Source organism: Microcebus murinus, chromosome 2, assembly GCF_040939455.1.
Source record: "Microcebus murinus isolate Inina chromosome 2, M.murinus_Inina_mat1.0, whole genome shotgun sequence".
In the NCBI taxonomy this organism is placed as follows: Eukaryota; Metazoa; Chordata; class Mammalia; order Primates; family Cheirogaleidae; genus Microcebus; species Microcebus murinus.
In genome coordinates this window covers 54,889,039-54,902,915 of record NC_134105.1, presented here as the reverse complement: position 1 = coordinate 54,902,915, position 13,877 = coordinate 54,889,039, and the positions used below count along the sequence as shown (strand labels likewise).

General features: G+C 33.4%; 1 protein-coding gene across 4 annotated transcripts in view; it reads right to left on the bottom strand.

Annotated features, from left to right (window-relative positions):
* Window positions 1-13,877, bottom strand: part of LRRC7 (leucine rich repeat containing 7) — a 510,593-nt gene that overhangs the window by 180,856 nt on the left and 315,860 nt on the right. The gene's annotated exons all lie outside the window — the stretch shown is intronic.

Sequence of the window (13,877 nt, the reverse complement as noted above, 5' to 3'; positions counted from 1 at the left end):
TCCTAGAAGAAAACATAGGGGGAAAGTTTCTTGGCATTGGTCTTGGCAAAGACTTTTTGGATATAACCCAAAAAGCACAGGCAACAAAATAATAAATGGAATTTCATCATTTGCATAGCAAAGGAAACAACAGAGTAAAGAGATAACCTATGGAATACTGGCAAACCATACATCTAACAAGGGATTAATTTCCAAAATATATGAGGAACTCAATGGTAAGAAAACAAATAGTAAGAAAACAATACTAAGAAAACAAATGACCCAATTAAAAATTGGACAAAGCATCTAAATAGACATTTCTCAAAATAAGACATACAAATGGCTATTGGGCATACAGAAAGATGCTCAACATTACTAATAATTAAGGAAATGCAAATCAAAACCATGATGAGATGTCACCTCTCAGCTGTTGGAATGGATAATTATCAAAAACACATAAAAACATGTTGGCAAGGATGTGGAAAAATTGGAACCCTTGTGCACCATTGGTGGGAATGTAAAATGGTGTAGTTTCTATGGAAAACAATATAAACAATATGGCAGTTCCTCAAAAAATTAAATTAAAAGTACCATATGATCCAGCAGTCCTACTTTTGAGTATTTATCCAAAAGAATTGAAATCAGGATCTCAAGAAGATACTTGTCCTTCTATGTTCATTGCAGCATTATTCATAATAGCTAAGATGTGAAAGCAACCTAAATTGATGGATGAATAAATAAATGTCCTACATGTCCATTCAAAGATGCATGGATTGATGGATGAGCATTATATACATGTACTGGACTATTATTTAGCCAAAAACATGGATGAACTTTGTAGACATTTTGGTAAGGGAAATAAGTCAGTCATAGAAACACACACACTGCATGATTCTACTTAAATGACATATCTAAAGTAGTAAAATCCATAGAAGTAGAAAATAGAATGGTGCTTCTAGGGGCTGGTAGGGAGGAGGAATTGGGGAGTTGTAGTTCAATGGGTATAAAGTTTCAGTTATGGAAGATGAGAAAGTTCTAAATATCTGCTGTGCAGCATTGTACTTATAGCTAACAATAATGTAACGTACATTTTAAAAATTTCTTAAGAGAGTAGATCTCATGTTATGTGTGGATGTGTTTTTTACCACAATAAAAAAAAATAACGGTTGAAAAAAAAAAAAAAGAAAAACCCTTCATCTCTTATAGTCTTCTACTTAGAATTAGAAATGTTGTTTTAGTTGATTAGGTGTCAAATCTTGAAATTAACCTTAACTATTTTCTCTCTTGTCCCTGACATCCAATGTGTCAAAAAATTCTGTTGCTTTCACATAGAGGCAGGTTTACTTTGAAGTTAATGAAGCTTAAGCTTTATGGCCCTTATTTGCATGAATTCCTTTCCAGATCCTGGGAGGCAGCCTGGCAAGGTAGTTCAAATGGCCATATGTTTTTTTAAACTTTGCAAAAGTAGGACTGTTTTCTTTTTTAATATTTTAGAAATTGAAATATAATTCACACGCCTTAAAATTCACCCTTTTAAAGTATAAAATTAAGTGGTGTTTAGTATATTCACAAAGTTGTGCCACCATCACAACTATCTAATTCCAGTGCATTTTCATAATTTCCCATAAAACTCAAACCCATTCTCCCCATTCTCCTCTCCCTGCAGACCGTAACAAGCACTAATCTATTCTCTGTCACTGTGGATTGTCTATTCTGGATATTTCATATAATTAAAATCGTGTAGTGCCTTTTACTTCTGGCTTCTTTCAGTTGGCATAATGTTTTCAAGGTTTATCCATGTTGTAGCATTTATCAGTCCCTTATTAATTTTTGTTGCTGAATACTATTCTATTGTATGGATATACCATATTATCTTCACGCATTTATCAGGTGATGAACATTTGGATTGTTTCTACTTTTTGCCTATTGTCAATAATGTTGATATGAATATGTACAGGTTTTTCTGTAGACATACATTTTCAATTATCTTGGGTTTGTGGTAGACTGAATAATGCTAACCCAAAGATGTCCATATTCTAATCTCCAGAACATATAAATGTGTTACCTTCCATGCTAAAAGAAACTTTATGGATGTGATTAATTTAAAGACCTTGGGATGGAGAGGTTATCCTGGGTTACCTGGGAGAGCTCAGTGTAATCACAAGGGTCTTTATAAGAGGGAGGCAGGAGGGTCAGAAAAGGTAGAAAAGATGTGTTGATAGAGACAGAGATTAAAGTGATGTGAAGAAGGGGTCATGAGCTAAGGAATGTGGGGGAACCTCTAGAAGATGGAAAAAGAGAGGAAATTGGATTCTCCTCTAGAACCTCCAGAAGAAGTACCACAGCGAGAACAGGATTTTAGGACTTTTGACCTCCAGAACTGTAAGGTAATAATTTTATATTGTGTTTATCTGTTACATTATCAAGTATATATCTAGACCTGGAATGATGGGTAAAAGTAGGGTATTTTAACTATAATTTCTATCCTTTCTCTCTGTGGCAATTCCTCTCGTGTGTGATGTGATGGTAGAATGGTCACAGGCATTTTGGGGAGTTAGCTAAAAGGAAGTTGCATGGGGATACCCTTAATACAGGTGTAGTAGAATATATGTGGAATATATGTGGTTTACAATTATTTTTGCATCTACTTATGTTGGCTAGCCATTTGGTTTAGATATAGCTTCCAGAAATCCTCCTACTGCCCACTGTGCCGACTCACCTGGCCATCAGACATGACAGTTCAGAGCCAGAGGACATACTGAAACACAAACATGCCTGTTGATTCCTGGCACTGGACATACGTAGGTAGTGGAGGAAAACCAAGGCTTAAAATGTATGGAGGCATTTTCATTCTATTTAATTTTAGCAATTTTGTTTTTAATTCAGCATATTACGGGGGTACTGATCTTTAGGTTACATATATTGCCATTGCCCCACCTGAGTCAGAGCTTCAACTGTGTCTATCCCTGAGATGGTGTGCACTGCACCCATTAGGTGTGAATATACCCATGCTCTCGTCCCGCCTCCCATCTGTCCGATACGCAATGAGAGTTACTACTATATGTGCACTCAAGTTTTGGTCAGTTAATACCAATGTGATGGTGAGTACATGTGGTGCTTGTTTTTCCATTCTTGGGATACTTCACTTAGTAGAATGAGCTCCAGCTCTACTCAGGATAATAGAAGAGATGCTAGATCAACATTGTTTTTTGTGGCTGAGTAGAACCCTATGATATACATATACTACATTTTATTTATTGACTTATGTATTTTATTTATTCACTCATGTATTGATGGGCATTTCGATTATTTCCACATCTTTGCAATTGTGAATTGTGCTATCAACATTCTAATGCAGATGTCTTTTTTTACTTTGGGTAGATAGATGCCCAGTAATGGGATTGCTGGATCAAATGGTAGTTCTACTTGTAGCTCTTTGAGATATTGTCATATTACTTTCCACAGAGGTTGTACTAGTTTGCATAATTTTAGCAATTCTTAGGCAATTATAATTAATTATATTCTCTGTTTTTTTCTTTTTTGATATTTGTTCCCCCCATCCCCTGATGGTGCATTTATTTATTTATTTTAAATTTTCTTTAATTAAATTTTTTTTTATTTCAGAGTATTAGGGGGTACAAACACTTTGGTTACATAAATTGCCTTTGCATCGCCTGAGTCAGAGCTACAAGCATGCCCATCCCCCAGACAGCGTGCACTACATCGTTATATAAACTGTTTTATTTATACAATAAAATACTCCAGAGCAATGAAAATGTACAGACTTATGCTGCATAAAATGATGTGAGTGAATCTTACAAATGTAATGTTAAGCAAAAGACAGAAACAAAATACTACCTACCATAGAATTCCATTTATGTAAAGTTCAAAAACAGGCAAAATCAATGTGTTATATTAAGGATTAGGATGGGGTTACTTTTGTGAACAGAGAAAGTAGTGATCAGAAGGGATCAGAAAAGAGTTTTCTGGGGTTATTTTTGTTATTTTATTTCTTGTTCTGGATGCAAATGAACAGATGTGTTCATTCAGAGATAATTCATCAAACTTCTACGTTATAATTCACATGACTTTCTGTAACTATGTAATACTGTAATAAAAATATATATTTATAAAACAAAAAATAATGTACAGAGGAAGAGGTTTTCCCACATTTGACAACAATCCTCAAAATTTTATGAGGAATGTCAGTGAAAAATTGTAAAGCTGAAATAAATGTTTTGAAACAATCAATGATAAAAATTACGTTAGGGAAAAGGGTGGATTATTTTTCTATTATCTCCATGGAAAATTACATTACTAAATATTTGTCACTAGAAAAGAGTGTCAAAGAGCATGAAAGCAAAATGTAAGGGGAAAAGATCCATAGATGTGTGCTATTATGTTATTTTCCTGGATTTTATGATGTTTATGGCATTTGTCAGCTTTTGAAATTATATTTTATTAATTTTTATTTGTAATTTAAAATTTATAGCTTTTTTCCATTCTGACTAACATTCTCTTTTGTGTCCAATTATGTATTCTTAATTTTGTATTATTTTTTGAAAGAAGGTGTTTCTAATTTACAAAGTTCAGATCCCACTAGATATACTGGCTATAAAATTATCCAGAAATTGACTCCTTCTTAACACCTGCACTGCTTCTACCCTAATCAGGACACTATAACTTAGAATGTTGTAATAACTTTCTAAGTAGTTTCATTGACTCCACCTAGAACTTCTTTCTCCCATATGTTATCATAGCAATCAAAGTGATCCTCATAATGTAATATAATTAATGAATGTAACCTAATGCAACATAATTTGATGTGAGTCAGACCAAGGTTCTACTTGTTCAAAACCTTCCAAAGAGCTTCCCATTAAACTTACAATAAAAGCCTAAATCCTTAAAGTGTCTTACAGGATTCTCCCCATCCTGCAAATTAATATATCACCAACTAGTCTTCTCTTCTCCATAAGTCTACTGTGTCCCTCTGGTTTTCCTGCTGCCCACATGCCAGGCTTGCTCCCGGCTCAGATGTTTGTGCTTGCTCTTCTCTCTGCACAGAACAACCTTCCACCCAGATATTTGCCTGCCTCACTCCTTCATCTCCTTCAGGGTTTTACTAAAATGTCACCTTCTGAGTGAAGCTTAACTGCCATCCTGCATTACATTGGTCCTGCCCCACGTCACTGTTTCTTTTCTTTATATTTCTCCTTAGCATTTTTACTATCTTTTAGTTTTAGTTTATTGTGAAATCTGAAAGAAAAGAACTTTTTTCTATTAATTCAAATTTTAGTCAGATAATACATCCAGATATTACCATTTTGGCATATAAATGAGGAAGACTCTAGTATGAATTTAATTATTTTTAAAACAGTTTTTGTTAGTATTTTGGATGATTTACAACCCCTATTTGCAACTCAAGAAAGTTCTCTTGGGTTTGTTCCATAATTACAGAGTATGCCTATATTTTTTTGTAAAGTCTTGATTATAAATTTGAACTCTTATTTAATGTAGTTTATTCTGATTTCATCAAGAAGCTTTTTATTTTCTTTAATTTCTCTGGCATAAACTGTTGACAGAATAACGAAGGCATTTGACTATATTGAAATATATGTCATTCTCAGAAAATTCCAAAAAGACAAATGAAGCTAATTAATTTCATTCTTAGTGCCCAGTCATGATATTGGTGGCAATGAGAAATGGCAATGAGGGTAAAACTGCTTCCTTGGAAAACAGAGGCAAAGATGATTTATTTTATTGCTAGTAAAGGGAACATTCGAAAGCAAGAAAAGGAGTTCCTTTACTTGTATGTATGATAGTGGAGTCTGCTTATTAAAGCCATAGTCCAACAGATGTTCCATTGATAAAAGTGGAGACCCCAAATTGATCCTTCTTTGAGAGAAATATCTCCATAATTATTTTCAGTCAGAAAATGCATTTTAATTTTGAATGATTCATCAAGGATTCCTTTCAAATTTCAGAGTCAGTGGGAGTACAGATTTATTTATTTATTTATGTACTTATGTATGTTTGTGCTTGTGTATGTATTTATTGGTTGTAATTCCAAATTTAATACATGAAAGTTTCATCAAGAAACCCATTTGGAAGTATGTTTTGAAGTAACTTAAGCTCAATACCTCAAAAAATGGCTAATTATGGAATGATTGCTTTTCAGATGAATAAAAACATTTTCTCCATCTCTATTATTGTTTAGTTTGAATTCAAAATTTCCTATTTATATAGGCATGATTCTGATGATGAGAATTGACTATTCACTTTTAAAATCAGATTATTCATTCATTTGTTAATCAACACTTATCAAGTATCAGTTGGGATCTGGATACTCTGGTAGGTGCAGGGAAAGATTTCTGGAGAAAATGATACTAAAACTGAGTGAGCAAAAATAAATATTTCTTATCTATTGTTTTCAGGACACAGTATTAAGTTTCTGTGTATTAGTCTATTGCCTCTTTCAGCTGCGAGCTAACTCTTCTAACCCCTATTTTGTAATTCTGGGGTTAAACACAATTCTTTTCTGACAGGTGGTTGGGTGTTGCACTGAGGAGAGACCAGGAGGCTGGAGGAGAAAGAGGGACTTGCTCTTTCTATTTACTTTTTGCTCCTCTTAACATCTCATCAACAACACTTTTTCGCCCTATAGTAACGCTGGATTTCAGTAACAGCAGTTGTTTCTGGTTGGTAGCTTTTCCACACAACTGGAACCAGCCTCGTCACACCCTCCTCCAGATACAGCACCAACTGGCCAGTCCTATCCTTCTACAGGGCTAAGTCTCAGCTTCATGTTTTCCTATTTCCTTATCCCACCCTCTTCTCTGTTCCCAGCCCTAGGGGCATTAGCTGCTTCCTAGAGTTATTGACTCTGTGATCAATCAGTGTTCCTTTTTTAGTTTGCTAATAAGCATTCTTTATATTAAGATTCTTTTGTTAAATAATGGATATAGTTTCCACCCGACTGGGCTCCAACTGATACAGAAATTGATGTGTCTCCAGTAACTTTAAAAATAAGTTTCATTTCTCAAATTTCTCTTGATATTATAATAATAACCTCTGGAAATGTCTGTGAGATTATATATATATATATATATATATATATATATATATATATATTATGGCCTTAGTAGTTTTACAAATGCAGGAAAATAAAGAGTTAATAATGAGAATGTTTCAAGTATTTTCCCTAAAAATGGGGTGGCCAGTTATATAACGGATTCTATTTAATATTTGGTTCTTATTGATATGTTTTACTTGAAGAATAAATGACAACATTTGATTAGTAGGTGTGACAAACCTCTCTTGTCATTACTGACAAAGGAAATTACTGGCTATGCAAATATAGTGCTTGCCTCAGGTATACCTGCATCTTAGGTAATTGAAAATGGGCACACTTTGCACAAACTCAGGAAGTGAAACCATTAGCTGTCATGCTTTTAGTAAAATGAGTTCAATTTAATTTTTTTGTTGTTGTTGGTTCAGTTTTTTTAAATTTATTTCAGCATATTATAAGGGTAGAAATGTGATTGATTTCAATTACAAGTTAAAACATTAACATAAATATTCAACTGTCAAATTTCTATAAAAACACATTAATATTATTTATATAGCCCAGTCTATACAACTATTGGCATTTGTTCTCAATTATCTCTCTCAGAACATCTCCATTTTAAGAACTTTAATTTATTTCTTTGAAATTTTGTTTGACTATGAAATAAAGTAAGAAAAACTAATAGAAACAAATTCTATTTGAATGTTGAGATTAGAAATGCTTGCTTATTATAATCTGTAACTTTATTAAGCATTTAAAATGTGATTTGTAGAGTGCAAAATATTTTTAAAGCTTTTCTGTAAAGAAGCATTATGCAATCTGTCCATGGATGGCTGAATTTATGAAATGCTTCTATAAAGACTGCCCGAGATACTGTTTCAAATAATAGTTAAAATGATACTACTCATTTCCTGATGAATTCTCTGAACTTTTAAATTCAATACATCTTTGCATTGTGTTTAAAAAATGAAATATTGTTTTTTCACATGGAATAATTTTTCTCACTCAAATCTTTTTTGTTGCTGTCATTTAGGTGTTTTGTTTTAAAAATCATGTTTTGTCTTTAATCCAGAAGTTGAGTAGCCTATAATTTAGAAATATTTTTTTTAGTAACTGGCACATTAAATAGTTCAAAAAAGTTGAAAATACTCTCAAAATGATCTCACAAGCATGTCTCCAAATTCTGGAGAATCAATATTGGATAATTTTAGGTAAAGAGGTAAGAAAGATTCTGTTCAAGGGTAGTACCCCCTATCTGATTATTTTTTTTCAGAAGATAGGTAAAATAATTCTTAACAATAAAAGTAGCTGGTGTTTCTTAAACACTGATGATTTTGTACTCATATTTAATCTAGCAGGAGAGACAGAACAAATAGATAAAAGGCAACATTTGAAGAGGTAGGGCTGATAATTTTCCAAAACTGATGAATAATATGAACCCACAGATACAGAAAGTACATACAAACAATGTATACAAATCTCACCCATAAGCATGGATTTTTAAAAATCCCAAGTAGGATTGAATTGAATATAGTTTATATAGAACATCTTGATCATGACCAAATCATGATCATGTTGTATTATTCCAGAGATGCAAAGGTGGTTTTGCACTATATATTCCATTTATATAATTCACAATATTAACAGATTAAAGGAGAAAAAAATGTGATCTCGGTAAATGCAGAGAAAGTATTCCATAGAGTTTAGTATTTCTTTGTGATAAATTCTCTTAGTAATCTAGAAACAGAAAGGTGTGTTCTGAACCTGATAGAGTATTTATCTAAAACTAATAGTAAAGAGCATACTTAATGACGTTAAATGCATTCCCACTAAAATCAGGAATTGGACAATGATATTTGCTTCATTTCAACATAGTACTAGAGGTTCTAGTTACATGTAAGGCAAGAGATATAAATGAAGTATTTAAAAATTGAGGAGCAAGAAAACAAACTGTGATTATTCACAGACTATTTGATTAGCTACATATAAATCCCTAAAGAATCTGTAGACAAATTAAACATATTATTAAGAAGGTTTAGCAAATGGCTAGATACAAACAAAAATCAAATGGATTACTATACACTCACAACAAACAGATGGAGATTACAATTTTTGAAGAAATTTATAACTACATTTATAACTCAACAAAAAAATAAGGTACTTAGGAATAAACTAATTAAAATGTACAAAATATTTTTTGAAGAAAATTGTAAAACACAAAGATATTAAAATGGCAAAATAAATGGAGATGTATGTCACATTTATGCATAAAAAATTCAACTTATCAAAAGATGTCAATTCTTTATTGGCAATCCAATAAAAAATTGAGTTATAAAGTTAATGCATTTCTAATCAAATCCCAACAACATTTTTTTTTCTTTTTGAGAAACTTGATAAACTAATTCTAAAATTTATATATGAGGTGTTAATGTCTGGGTGCCTAAGTCAGGGACACTTTTCCTATCAGATACCAAAACTTACTGTTTGTGCTAATTAAAACAGTATGGTCTACTACTCAGAAAGTAAAATGTCCAATGAAGAAAGTAACTTATGAAAGTATAGAAATTATATTTTGTTAGGAAGTGACACCCATATTCATGTGGAAAGGAAGTAGTGTTGCTTAGAAAACTGAGTATCTGAACAAAAATAATGCACACTACAAAAAATTAAGCCCAGATAGAAATATACTTGATTATGAAAAATGAAACTTTCAACCTGTTAGAAGAAAATATAAAAATCTTTTTGACTTTGGGGAGGAAAGGACTTCTTAAGCAAGACATAAAATGTACTAGACACAAAAAAATCTATTTATTTTATTACAATTAAGAACTTCCACTCATCAAAAGACACATTGTAGAAAGTAAAAAGACTCTCCACAGATAGGGAGGAGACATTTGTAGAACCTATAACTAAAAAAGAATTAATATCTAAATTGTATAAAAGATCCCTGTAAGTCAATAAGAAAAAGACAACCAATAGAAAAATGAACAAAAATACATAAACAGGCATTTCGCAGGAAAGAAAATACAAACTGTCACAGACATATGAAAAAGACCATCAATCTCATTTGAAATCAGATATATGCAAATTAAGATTATAATCAGATGCCATTCTATGGCCATGATACTGGCAAAAATAAGAAGCCTGATAATATCAAGTGTTAGTGAAAATGTGAAGCGTGGTAACTATTATACATTGTTGGCAAATGAGTACAACTATTTTTTTTAAAAAAGCATTATTTTTAGAAATGAATGTGTGTATAACTTATGATAAAGAAATTCCACTTCCACATATAGCCTTAGATAAACTCTCACACATGTGCACATAATAGGAATGTTCATAGCAACAGTGTAATACATAACTGGAGAAAAGCGTCCGTGGAGATAAGGAAAGATAAGTAACTTGTGGTATGGTCACATTTTGAGAAAAAGCCAAGTGCAACAATATAATAGAGAGCCATACAAATGGGGTAAAATTACAGCAAGGAAACGTTAAACACATTCAGGATTGTTGCTACCTCTGGGGAAGACAGAATGTGGGGACTGGAGAAGAGCATGCAGGTAGCTGCACATGATTGACAGTGTTTGTTCTAGCTTGTAAGAAAATGGCAGTGGGTTCATAGGATGTGTTTTATTATGCTTGTAACTTAAATGAATATTGCACATATTAATTTATGTGTATCTAATTTGATACAATAAAAGTCCAGCCTCTTTGGTTTTACTTTTTTCCCTTAAATTCAGGTCTTAATTCACTATTTATTTTGTAGCTACTATTTGACAGTCTTTCTCATTCAATGAATTAGGAAGCTACAAAGAAAGGTTTTAAATTATAATGCCTGTAAGGAATCTAATTATTTGAATTTGATAACCATGCATTAATATAAAATAGAATGTATGCTATGATTCCAATGTGGTATTGATCGATAGAAATATCTATACAGACACATATAACCAGTATGTATTATGAATTATTTACAGTAAAATTTCAAATTTCATCTTTGACCCACCCTCCCTCTGCTCAAATAGCACAGGACCAGGAAATTGGACCCTTCCTGAGATCCTCCTCCTTAATTATGCTATTTAGAAGTTCCCTTGGTGGGGAATGGGAAGGAACAGAGACAAGGGAATCTCCCATGGAAGGGAGCCCCTGCTCCAATAACCACTGTCCCTGCCTTCCTCCTCTGCTGCCCCTTGTCACTCTGTGGTCCTGGGTGGGTTGCTGCCCATGATCTGGTCTATATTGTGGGATGGTCATCAGGGCCTCACTGTGCTTCTGGATCTACTGATCCCCTCATCCTTCAAGCTCTGCTACTCAATCTGCCTCATTTTCCTGAATGTTTCTCACACATGGTGATTTGCTTTAGGGGCTCCATTATTTCCTCCACCAGTTCAGGACCAACAGGGACTCAATTTATTGGATAGTGAAAATGTACCTACCATAGGCCCTATGATAGTCAAGGAATCTATTTCAGCCCCGTTAACTGTTCCACAACAGTTGGGAAGCTCCAAATTATTCTGTGACACTTAGTTCTACTCAGATTACACAGAGGATCGCTAAGGGTTGATGTTATCCAGCTTCACCTATCAACCTAGTAATGTTCCATCTCTGACCTGACCCCAAATCATACTCACTTGACCTAATAAAAAGAAAACAGGGATGAGGGGGGATATACCAAAAGATATTAGTAATGATTATATGTACATGGGATGGGATCATACATGACTTTTACTATCGTTTTTATATTTCTTTAATCATTCAAAATTTTCTTAAATGAATATTTATTAGTTTTACATAGAGCAAAACAACTCACGAAAAAAAGCAATTAAAAAAAACCCCCAACTTTAAGCATCTATTATGTTCCCAGAACATTGATCATTATCTTCAGGTGACTGTTGCTGTTAGAAAATGAGATAATTCTCTTTGTTTAAAATTGTTCATAAGTACAAATGCATCTGTAAGTAGATATTTCTACATAGAATCTTTTTTGAATGTTTATTACACATGGCTTCTCAAGCAAATAAATTTCTGTTTTCTTTAGGCTTTGACATGTTAAGTTTTTTTTTTTAAACTTACAGTTATCGACTCTCTACATTGTCTCTTTACTATGTTACAAAAGTAACTCATTTAATCATAACCTCCGAGGTGTCAGTATCTAGCTACAGAATGGAATTCAATCCTCTCTCCCCCACAAGACATTGTTTTTAGAGATCTCCAAAAGAGCAAAGTCTCTTATTTTTCTCATTACAAGTTTTTACTGTCAGAGAAACAACAGCCAGTTCTATGCATATGACTAATAACTGTCAGACATTCGATTAAAAGTGAATAACATTAGAAATGTGAAATTCCATAATTATACTCTCCAAATAACTGAACATTATCAAATAAAGCCTCTTAGGACAAATGCAAAAAAAAAAAAAAAAAAGTGGAAAAAGAGACTTATTTTGGGCCTAATGTGAAATACTGACATATCGAAAAATGAAAACTATTTCTGCTCAGATGATGATTTCTTAGATACCATAAAGCATACATTAAAATATTTTAAAATTTACTTTCAGTAGGTCTATTTAAAAAAAATAAACCTACCCTATTCACATTTCTTGACCAAAATCTTTAGAGTAAAATATTGATTCACAAATAATCAGATGAAAGACTTGCAAAATGATATACCTGACAGAATTGAAATTCACTGAAACATACTGTTTATTGTTGATTATCTCATATTAAATTCTCTCCAGAAGCCTGTGAGATAGATAGGATTGTTATTTATATTTTATCGATGAGGAAGCTGAGGTTAGAGAGTGTGCTACAGGCCCCAAGGTATCCATATCACTAGAGAAGGAGTTGAGTGCAAGCCTCAGTTGTCTGAATCTACTGTCCATGTTCTTTCAACTACTAGGCCAACTTCCATGTCTTAATAAAAGCATGTGCAGATTCTAGATCTATAACAACTAATTTTAAAAGTATCAGTATAAAACTACCACTGTTTCCACTGTTATTTACCAGCCTTACCACCTTGCAATCTGCTTTATAATAACACTGGATGCATTCAAGGCAGAGTAAACATGACAGGCAGGGGAGGGGAGGCACGCAGGGGAGGCTCTGAAGTTTATCTTTACTGGGCTCTTCTCAGTTTGCACATCATACAGGTTCTCAGAGCCAGCAGACTGGCTATGGAGCCAGTACTGGGACTATGGCTGGTGAGTGACCTTCACAACAGAAACTAGAGATGGTCTGCTCAGCCTGGTGTTGGAGGGAGGACATGATAGAGATTTATGCACTTGTAGCCAGTGAAAGCAGAATGTAGCAATGCCCAAAGAAGAAAACAACCAATGTTCCAAGGAAGTTTCTCCTGAGCCCAAAGACATGACCACAGCTTCAGAATTTAACACAAGAAGCAATATCAGCTGCAGTCAGCAGCGTAGAGGCTAGCACATGCTGCCTGCACACTTCCAAAATCCAGGCTAAGGCCAGGGGGTCCCTTTCACCCAGGTCCCAAAGACATGTAGCCTCCTTTGGACATAAACAAATTCCATCTTAGGGAATAAAATAGGGGAAGGGGAGAGCATACATGAGAGACTGAGAGTTTTTATGTAAGAAAGATGAACAAACTTTACTAACACATCTTTTAAGAAAAAAAATACAGAAAGATGAACAAACCTAAAGGGATCATCTAACTTCTTAAATCAGATTAAACTTTTAATCACAGAAGAATAAAAGTCAGTTTTTACTCTTAATAAACAGTTGATAGAGGCTGGGATAATGATCAGATTAGCTATTGTCGAAATAAATTAATTTTCTTTGTGCATTCAGAATACAGCGAGAGTTATACCCC